General features: G+C 40.7%; 1 pseudogene; it reads left to right on the forward strand.

Annotated features, from left to right (window-relative positions):
• The first annotated feature begins 1,926 nt into the window (after positions 1 to 1,926).
• On the forward strand, positions 1,927 to 2,274 carry LOC101145988 (small ribosomal subunit protein eS26-like; annotated as a pseudogene).
• Positions 2,275 to 10,384: the final 8,110 nt, after the last annotated feature.

The following is a 10,384-nucleotide window of genomic DNA, read 5'->3' on the forward strand; positions in this document are numbered from 1 at the left end:
ATATATATATATATATATATATATATATATATATACACACACACACACACACAAAAGGGAGTTTGTTAGGGAAAATTGGCTCACATGATTACAAGGCAAAGTCCCACAATAGGCCATCTGCAAGCTGAGGAAGAGAGAAGCCAGTAGTGGATCAGTCCAAGTCCAAAAGCCTCAAAACCAGGCAAGCTGATAGTGCAGCCTTCAGTCTGTGGCCAAAGCCCCAAGAGCCCCCGGGAAACCACTAGTCTAAGTCCCAGAGTCCAAAGACCAAAGGACCTGGAGTCTGATATCCAAGGGCACGAGGATCAGAAGGAAGCCAGAAGACTCAGCCAGCAAGGTTATCCCATATTCTTCTGCCTGCTTTGTTCTAGCCATGCTGGCGGCTGATTGTATGGTGTCCACTCACATTGAGGGTGGGTCTTCCTCTTCCAGTCCACCAACTCGACTGTCAATCTCTGCTGATAACACCCTCACAGACACACCCAGCAACAATACTTTACCAGCCATCTAGGTATTCTTCAGTCTAATCAAGTTGACACCTAATAACCATCACACCATCCTTCTACCACAGGCAGTGGCAGGGCTGAAAAGGACATGTGTTTGCTGAGATTTTACCATTTACAGAGTTTCAGTTGAAACTGTAGGAATCTATTTAAAGAACTCAAATTATCCTGGCCAATAGGAGGAAGAGTTGATTTAAGATCTGAAAATAATACTTAGTCTATTCTCCATTCTTTTGATGCCAACAAGGAAAGAAACCTGGTCAAGAAAATGCTCTGATGTGTGTTTTTTGATATCAAGCTTCTGCCTTTGGACTCAACTGATATGAAATTTCTGATTTTTTTCAACCTGGGCAAGGCTCAAGATATTACTGTAAAAGCATTTTCTCCAATAAAGAGTTTGCTAAGCAAATTGACATTATGAACACGCTTTCATGGACTCATTAACCTACTTTAAAAAACAAGCTGTTTATGAAGTTCACCAGGTGAACATGTGTGGACAGAGCTAATGAATGCAAATACGTCTTCCTAGCAGGCTCTCAATCTGTGAATATAGTTCAGAAGCTAACAGTTAGTTCCTGTTGTTGGAGGTATTTGAAAAAAAAAAGTCAGTTTATTTTAAATCATTAAAATTTTAAAAATGGATATACTCTTCTAAAACCATTTGATCTCCTCCTACACAGAATGACTTTTCTACTAATAACTCCAAGTTAATGAACATTTTATTCTGTCTAATAAGTTTTTTTTAATTGCATGCACAGACATGGGAGGGGTAGCATGCATAGTGGTTACAAATGTGGACTATAGAGCCAGACTCTCTGGGTTTGAATCCTGCTCTGCCATTTTACTTAGTAGGTACTTACACTGTTTGTGCCTCATATCCTCTTCTATAAAACGGGAATAGCAATATTACCTGCTTCATAGTTGTTATGAAGGTTAAATTAGTTAATATATGTAAGGTACTCCGAAGAGTATTAAGTGCTATGTGCATTAGCTTTATTGTCTTGACTTAGCCAGCTAAGCACTGGGCCTCAAAAAACAAATTAATCTGAACAACTCAACCTCACTTTGTTGTACCACCGTGGGAGTTTGTATTTGCAAAAGAACCCAAGCATTAGATCATGGATGGGTTAAGCTGGTACTTTCTCAGCAGAATTCTAAGAAAGGTGTCCATGGCCAAGTAGGTTAAGGAATGGAATGGATAATTAAGGCTAAGGTTGAAATTTTTTTTTTTTTTTTAGGCAGGAAAAAGTTTACAGAATTCCACAGATAATTTCTTTCCAGGTTTATTTGAAAAGAGCACTCTATATCAGTTTAAGATTGTTTCTTGGAATATTTGTATTTTGTATGACTAGCACACCAGAACTGCAATGGGACGAATGAATTAAAATAAATGCTTCCCCTCTCTCCGGTCTGTCCCTCCAAGATGACAAAGAAAAGAAGGAACAACGGTTGTGCCAAAAAGGGCCGCGGCCATGTGCAGCCTATTCATTGCATGAACTGTGCCCGATGCGTGTCCAAGGACAAGGCCATTAAGAAATTCGTCATTCAAAACATAGCGGAGGCCACAGCAGTCAGGGACATTTCTGAAGCGAGCGTCTTTGATGCCTATGTGCGTCCCAAGCCGTATGTGAAGCTACATTACTGTGTGAGTTGTGCAATTCACAGCAAAGTAGTCAGGAATTGATCTCGTGAAGCCCGCAAGGACTGAACACCCCCACCCTGATTTAGACCTGCGGGTGCTGCCCCACGACCCCCACCAAAGCCCATGTAAGGAGCTTAGTCCTTAAAGACTGAAGACGGACTATTCTCTGGAGAAAAATAAAATGGAAATTGTACTTAAAAATAAATAAATAAATAAATGCTTCCTATTATAATAGCTTTTTAAGGTTTAGATGTAATAATTTCACAACTCCTATTACATACAAGTGCATCTTTGGGATGCAAGTACTTACATGTTCAGCTTATTAGCATGTTGTTTTCAGTTCTGCTCAAAAAACATTCTCAACTCGGCTGACTCATTTTAATAGGGACAAAATTTTCACATTCCAACTTGAACAGGGAAGTGGTAACAATTGATTTAGATAGGAGTATCAGAATTTCATTTTGCTAAGGCCTTTTTTGTGCTTCTTAATGCAGTAACACTTTAGGATAGAATGAATATTGTTGGTATCACCACTTCTGCAAATGTGCTCACTCTTCTTTTCTGTTTATTCTAGAAGGTTTACTCACACACTAAATATGGGATGCACCAGTTTTTTATGCTGCAAGTTTGAAATAATACCATTTATTTCAACTACTTAAAAAATATGGGGCTAGGTGCAGTGGCTCACGCCCTTAATCCCAGCACTTTGGGAAGCTGAGATGGGAGGATTGCTTGAGCCCACAAGTTTAAGACCAGCCTGGGCAAAATTGTGAGACCCCGCCTCTACAAAAAAAAAAAAAAAAAAAAAAAAAAAAATTAGCTGCATCTATTGTCCCAGCTACTCAGGAGACTGAGATGGGAGGATCCCTTGAGCCCAGGAGATTGAGGCTGCTGTGAACCATGATCATGTTGATGCACTCTAGCCTGGGTAACAGAGTGAGAACCTATCTCAAAAGAACCAAAACCAAAACGAAAGACTTTGGGTTATAACTCAGAATATGTGAGTTTGGTGAATTTCTTCCAGAAAAAGAAACATTCAATGTTTGATTACCTGCCTTTGAAAAAACTGGCTGTCCTTCTGAAAAGACCTTGCAAATAAAATTGCAAAGAATGCAGGTGTAGAGAGAACTGAGATAACAGCTTGTCCAAAAGGAAACGAGAGTCATTTGTTGAGCAATTTAATGGATCTGAGGTACACTGATCTGATGAGGTACATGATCTGATGAGGTAAATTGCTAACCATTACCATAATGTCCTAAGGGAAACAGAAGGGATCGCATCAGGGCCCCCTGACTAAAACTGAAATATGTTATTGTTTCTGGCCACTCATGGACGGCAGAGAGAGTGACATTGACAGCACGCACCTGGGTTGGAATCTCAGCTGAGCCCCTTTATACAAGGGCTAGGCAAACCTGGGAAAGTTAGTCAAACAGTTGTTTGCCTCATCTGTACAATGGAGGGAATAATATTCTATTTTATTTGTAATAATACATATCATGTTAGCTATCTGTTGCAGCATTAGAAACTTAATGGTTTAAACAACACACATTTAAAATCTTGAAGTTTCTGAAGGTCAGTATTCCAGGCTTAGCAGGGTGTTTCTGCCTCAAGGTCTCTCACAAGGGTGCAACCAAGGTGTCAGTCAGGACTCTGGTGATATGGTTTGGCTGTGTCCCCACCCAAATCTCATCTTGAATTGTAGCACCCATAATTCCCATGTGTTGTAGGAGAGACCCAGTGGGAGGTAATTGAATCATGGGAGCGGGTCTTTCCCATGTTGTTCTTGTGGTGGTGAATAAGTCTGAGATCTGATGGTTTTATAAAGGGGAGTTCCCCTGCTCAAGCTCTCTTTCCTGCTGCCATGTAAGATGTGATTTTACTCTTCATTTGCCTTCTGCCATAATTGTGAGGCCTCCCCAGCCATGTGGAACTGGGAGTCAATTAAGCCTCTTTCCTTTATAAATTACCCAGTCTCAGGTATGTCTTTATTAGCAGTATAAGAACAGACTAATACATCTGGTCTCATCTGGAGGTTTGACTGAGGGAAGATCCACTTCTAAGCTCACTCTGTGACTACTGGTAGGCCTCAGGCTGTCACTGGCTATTGACTGAAGACTAATTAGTTTCTTCCCTGGTGGACCTCTTCCTAGGGCAGCTCACAACACAACAGCTGGCTGTCCTCAGAGGGAGCCAGGGAGACAGCAGGAGGGAGTGAGGAAGATGGAAGTCAGTCTTCTTATAACCTAATCTTGGAAGTGACATCCAATCACTTTTGCCATATTACAGTCCCTAGAAGCCAGTCATTAGCTCAGCCCACTTTCAAGGGGAGAAGATGACACAGCAGGAGATGGGGACAATGAAGGCCATCTCAGAGGCTGCCGACCACATATACAAACACATGTCTTTCCTGACTTCTAGCACCAGTCTCAGGAAGGAGTTTGTAGCCTCATGCAGGATTAAATAGTTCCTGGCAGAAATCAGCTCTGCCCAAGGATTAAGGACAGCTAAATTTGACACCTATAAAGCATCACTCTTGAATTCTTCCTGAATTCAGTAAAATGAGTCAGTTAATTAACTCATCGCTAGAGTTTTTTGCCGTATCAGTATATTCCCAGTGGAACAATGAAGATTAACCTGAAAAATAAGTCATGGTTATAGCTACTGCATCCTGAATGGCACAAAACATCAAGGAAATATTCTTTCAGTATTCAAAAGCTATTATTCAGCAATGAAGTTGCTCATGCCATTGATGAACGAGTAAGGGAAGTTCCAGCATGGTAGTGCAGAAGCTGAAAGGAGGCTCACTTTAGTGAATGTAATTTTTATGAGGGTAAAAAATAGTTTAACAGATCATATATCAGATGAAATGATAATAAATTTATTGCAAAAAGGGTTAGCAGATTAGGATGCAATCTTATTTGTCAAATCATGCTTGAATTATACCCTAGCTTGACTATGCACTACGAATTTGGCAAAAATCAAGGAAAACATTCTATGAGAATCAGTTGGCTGTGTGGAATTTATAAGAGAGTATGAATATTCGATATTTTTTGTAAGTTGTGGCCTCCTGATTGAAAGCATAGGCATCAGCTTACTACCATTCATTATCATGTTTGCACTAAGGCAATGATAATTGATAAAAACTCCTGAGTACTGGTGAGGAAAGTTCTGACGCTTTAGTAGTGCTGAAAGAAATATGGGCAGGGAGGTTCCAGATGTAGAGGAAGAAAAAAACTTTTCCTATACCCTCTTGGGTTTAGGGGCTGGGGCCTGTGACTTAAACTGACAAATGACAGATTAATAAAAAGTTATTTTATATGCACATAGGGAGGGAGGTGTCACAGAAAAGAAGTGAAAACCCAAATCAGTCAGGCCTAAGAGCTTATATATCATCTTAACAAAGGGTGATAAATTCTGGAGAAATGATAAGACAAAGGAAAAGGGGCTTGGGCTTCTAATGGTGGTATATTGTGGGAGGGTAAATATATCGGGGAAGCTCATTGAAGAAAAGGGTTATGGTAGTAAGGTTTGTTTGTGCAGACTCATCTCAGTGTTGACTTACCAGCTCCTGTGACACAGGTTGTTCTTTGCCTTCTGGTATGGGAGAGGGGAGGGGAGATACTTTTACAAATGGAAATTTGTTATATTTACCCTACTTTTAGGCAGAAAAGGGGAGGGTAGAGAGTTCCTTCTGAATCTGCTATTTCTCAATTGCTTTAACTTCAAAATAATCCTATGCCAAAGTGGTATATTTGGGGGTGGTATATTCTGATCCTCTTCACCAGACTCTCAATCCATCACCAATTGACAGTCCTTAGACAAACTATTGTGCAAGCTCTCACATATCTTCAAGTGGAATTTGATGAATTCCAAAGTATGCTGTCAAAGGCATACTTTGGAAGCTGCCACAGCCTAGAGTCTAAGGAAGGCCTGAGCCAGGTAAAGTCTCCAGACATAGTATTGCAGAAATGACAGCACTCTGAGTGGGACAGTTTCCCAAGGTGTGTGTAGCCACATTTGGAAGGATCAGATTGGTGTCTCATGGGGCTGATGTGAAAGGACGTCTGCTGACATACGGGAGCTTCTGATCTGAGAAGAGCCTGCTGGGTGGTGGCAATGTCCACTTGGATTCTTTTGAGGTACACACTGGCTGGGTTTTGGATACCAGCACCTCTGCCAATCCAGCATCAAGTGTTCTGTGCTTCAGGCACTCCAACATTCTTGTGATACCATTTTTCTAGGTCTTCACTTCTGCTGTGTCTACGCTTCTCTTCTTTATCTAAAGGCTCTGCTTACTCATGGATTCCATTGCCTGATGACATTTGCTCAATGGCTTTTCTTGCTTTGTCTTTCAGTTTCTGCTGCCAATAGGGAGTTCCTGTCTGCCTCACATTTAAATTTCTGCCTCCTCCCAATGTGGAGCAGTTTCCTGGCTCTCTTTACACAATCTATTTTGGGATGGTGGAAATATCTAGTTCTGGGTGTGCAATCATGTTGGACCTAATGCTACTACATTGGCTGGGCGTGGTGGCCCACACCTGTAATCCCAGCACTTTGGGAGGCCAAGGCAGGTGGATCATCTGAGGTCAGGAGTTCGAGACCAGCCTGGCCAACGTGGTGAAACCCCATCTCTACTAAAAGTACAAAAATTAGCCGGGCATGGTGGCAGGTGCCTGTAATCCCAATTACTCAGGAGGCTGAGGCAGGAGAATCACTTGAACCCAGGAGGTGGAGGTTGCAGTGAGCCAAGATCATGCCACTGCATTCCAGCCTGGGTGACAGAGTGAGACTCTGTCTCAAAAAAAAAAAGGAAAAAGCTACCACATCCTCCTTTCTTCCACACTCAGGGTGAGTGTGGACACCTCACAATTGAAGGGAGAAAAAGCACAATTCCTCTTGCAATAGAGAGACCCTTTTGCAAGACAGGTGCTATAATCTTGTGTAATCACATGCACATAATCACAATCACATACCTCCCATTGCCTTTACCATATTCCATTGGTTATAAACAAGTCACAGGTCCCACCCACATTCAACGGGAGGGGGTTACATAAAGGCATGCATATCAGAAGGGGGAACCATGGGGACCACTTTAAAGTCTATCCACCACATCTCCTTGGTCTCCTTCAGTCTGTGACTGTTCCTCAGTTTGTCCTTTTCTTTCATAACCTTGACTCTTTTGAAGAGTACTGATTGTTTATCTTGCAAAATGTTCTCCATCAGGTTAGTCTGATGTTTTCTCATTATTGGATTAAAGTTATGTATTTTTGACAAAATACCACAGAAGTGACATGCCCTTCTCATTACATCCTGTAAGAAGGTACATGATGTGTATGTTTTGTTTGTTATGTTAGCCTAGATCATATGGTTAAGATAAGGTATGCTGGGTTTGTCCACTGTGAAGTTTCTTTTCCCCCTTTGTAAATAGTAAGCATCTTGGGATAGAAACTTTGAGACTATACAAATATACTCTTTCTACTTGAATTTTTTCCCACAGCTTTAAGATTTCATTGAAAGATTGTGTCTGCAACAATTACTAATGGCGATTTATTGTTTCTCTCATTCCTTTTACATTTATTAATTGGAATCTCTCCAAAAGAAAGATTTATCCCTCTCTTCCACATATTCATGTATTCAATCACTTATTTATATCATTATGGACTCTTAGATGTCTATTTTATTCTGTGGGTTATAATTCAATACTATCATTACAGATTTTGTGGTTCTAGTTGTTCTAGCTTTGGCAACTGGGAGTTCTTTCAGGCTGGCTTCTGCGCCTTTTGATATACCCCATCCTTTTTTTGAATACTTCCTTACTTTCTAGCACAAGAGGCTCCAGCTTCATTTTGTACTCTTCCTGCCTCAGCCCTGGAATCAACTACTTCTCCAAGGAGCCCTGGTTTCTTTTATTGAAGAATAGTATTTAGAAACCGAGATCTCAATACTGGGTGTGTTCATTGCTATTGTAATTTTACTGCTTTTAGACTCTCTCAGTGGACAGAGCTAGGAAATACAAACATGTATACCAGCACATTCATATACACATATCTACATCTATATCTACCTATATGTATGTATATTAAAAACCTAGGCATTTATACTTGTATTAGTCTGTTTTCACACTGCTGATAAAGACATACCCAAGACCGGGTAATTAATACAGGAAGAAGGTTTAATGGACTTACAGTTTCATGTGGCTGTGGAGGCCTCACAATCACGGTGGAAGGCAAGGAGGAGCAAGTCACGTCTTACATAAATGGCAGCAGGCAAAGAGAGAGCTTATGCAGGGAAACTCCCCCTTATATAACCTTCAGATCTTGTGAGACTTATTCACTATCATGAGAACAGCATGGAAAGACCTGCCCCCATGATTCAATTACCTCCCACCAGGTCCCTCCCACAACATGTGGGAATTCAAGATGAGATTTGGGTGGGGACACAGCCAAACCATATCAATACTGATACCTCTATTGCCTGTCTAATGCCACCAGGTTATTCTAGCTTTTCCTCCTTCTTCGTAATTTCTTTCACTGACAGAAAGCTGGCTCTCATTACCAGCAATATACCTACCTATTTATTCAAACCTAGTATACATATAAAATAGTTTCAGAATTGCTAACCCGTATCTTTGTAAGGAAAAAATTTGTGGCTGGGCACAGTGGCTCACACCTGTATTCCCAGCACTGTGGGAGGCTGAGATGTGAGGATCACTTGAGTCCGGGAGTTCAAGAGCAGCTTGGGCAACATAGTTAAGACCTCACCTTTACAAAATATCAAAAAATTAGCTGAGCGTGGTGGTACATGCCTGTTGTCCCAGTTACTTGGGAGGCTGAGGTGGGAGGATCACTTGAGCCCAAGAGGTCAAGGCTGCAGTGAGCTGTGACTGTATTCCTGAACTCTAGCCTGGGCAACAGAGCAAAACTCTGTCTCAAAAACAAAACAAAACAGAAAATAAAGGAAATTTGTGAACTAGAGTGCAGTATTTGCGTACAGTTCTTTTTGTCTTTAGCCTTATAGTAACCAGTTAAAATACTGCTTTCTAAAGTAACTTGTTAGTTCTTTTTTTAACCACTCTCTTCAGTATGATCACATGATTCATCTATAATACATTTATGTTCATTTAAAAAAATTATTTATTTTTATCCTAAGTGGATTAACACAGAATGTGGATTTTTTTTTTTTTTTTTTTTTTTTTGAGATGGAGTCTTGTTCCATCGGACAAGCTGGAGTGCAGTGGTACGATTTCAGCTCACTGCAACCTCCGTCTCCAGGGTTCAAGTGATTCTCCTGCCTCAGCCTCTCGAGTAGCTGGAATGACAGGCACCCATCACCGTGTCCAACTAATTTTTGTATTTTTAGTAAGAGACGGGGTTTCACCATGTTGGCCAGGCTGGTCTCAAACTCCTGACCTCAGGTGATCCACCCACCTTGGCTTCCCAAAGTGCTGGGATTACAGGTGTGAGCCACTGCGCCAAGCCTGGTGAAACGCTTTTGAGAGAGACAGAAAAGAAGAAAGGCAAGCCACTGAATTAAAGTAAAGTGCTGCCAACGTTGAAAGCCCTTCGAAATGCACACAATTTTTTCAGACTTGTTCCAGCTTACCGGCTACTTGAAACTATCAGTTAACTCTCTTTTCCTCAAACCCCAACATTCAAATTAAGGGGAAAAAAAAGGTGATTTTATTAAGTAAATATATGATTTTATTATTTTAAGTAAAGATGAACTAAGTAACCAAATTGAGAAATATCTCCAAACCATAGCATTTCTCCAAAACAAGAATGACAGAAGGGGAGTAAAGTGGGGAATTCCACTTATAATTTAATAGGAATTACTTATGTATGAGACCTAAGAAATCTGACTAGATTGAGATACCATGTGGCAGAGAGGAAACTTGATCTTTATATCAATTCATCCCAAATTAATGTATAATTTACTTATTAACAATTTCAATCAGAAGCCTTATACAATATTAGGCGGTAGCTCAGGGGGCTTAAGAAAAAAAATCAGTAATTAGTCTGAAAGGGCAAATGGGCAAAAGAGTTCATTATAAAATTGAGTTGCTTCTTCCATGGGCTCCATGGTGGGTAGTAACAAGGATTTAGCACCCAACAACTGCCAGGTGTAGCTCCTGCCAGCTAATATTACGCATTATGCATGAGGAACCACAAACTGTTAGAGGCATTTGAACCAGACTGACTCCATATTGAACAGGGGCAGGGTAAAAGAAGGCTGAGACCTG

Source organism: Gorilla gorilla, chromosome 8, assembly GCF_029281585.2.
Source record: "Gorilla gorilla gorilla isolate KB3781 chromosome 8, NHGRI_mGorGor1-v2.1_pri, whole genome shotgun sequence".
Taxonomy (NCBI): Eukaryota; Metazoa; Chordata; class Mammalia; order Primates; family Hominidae; genus Gorilla; species Gorilla gorilla.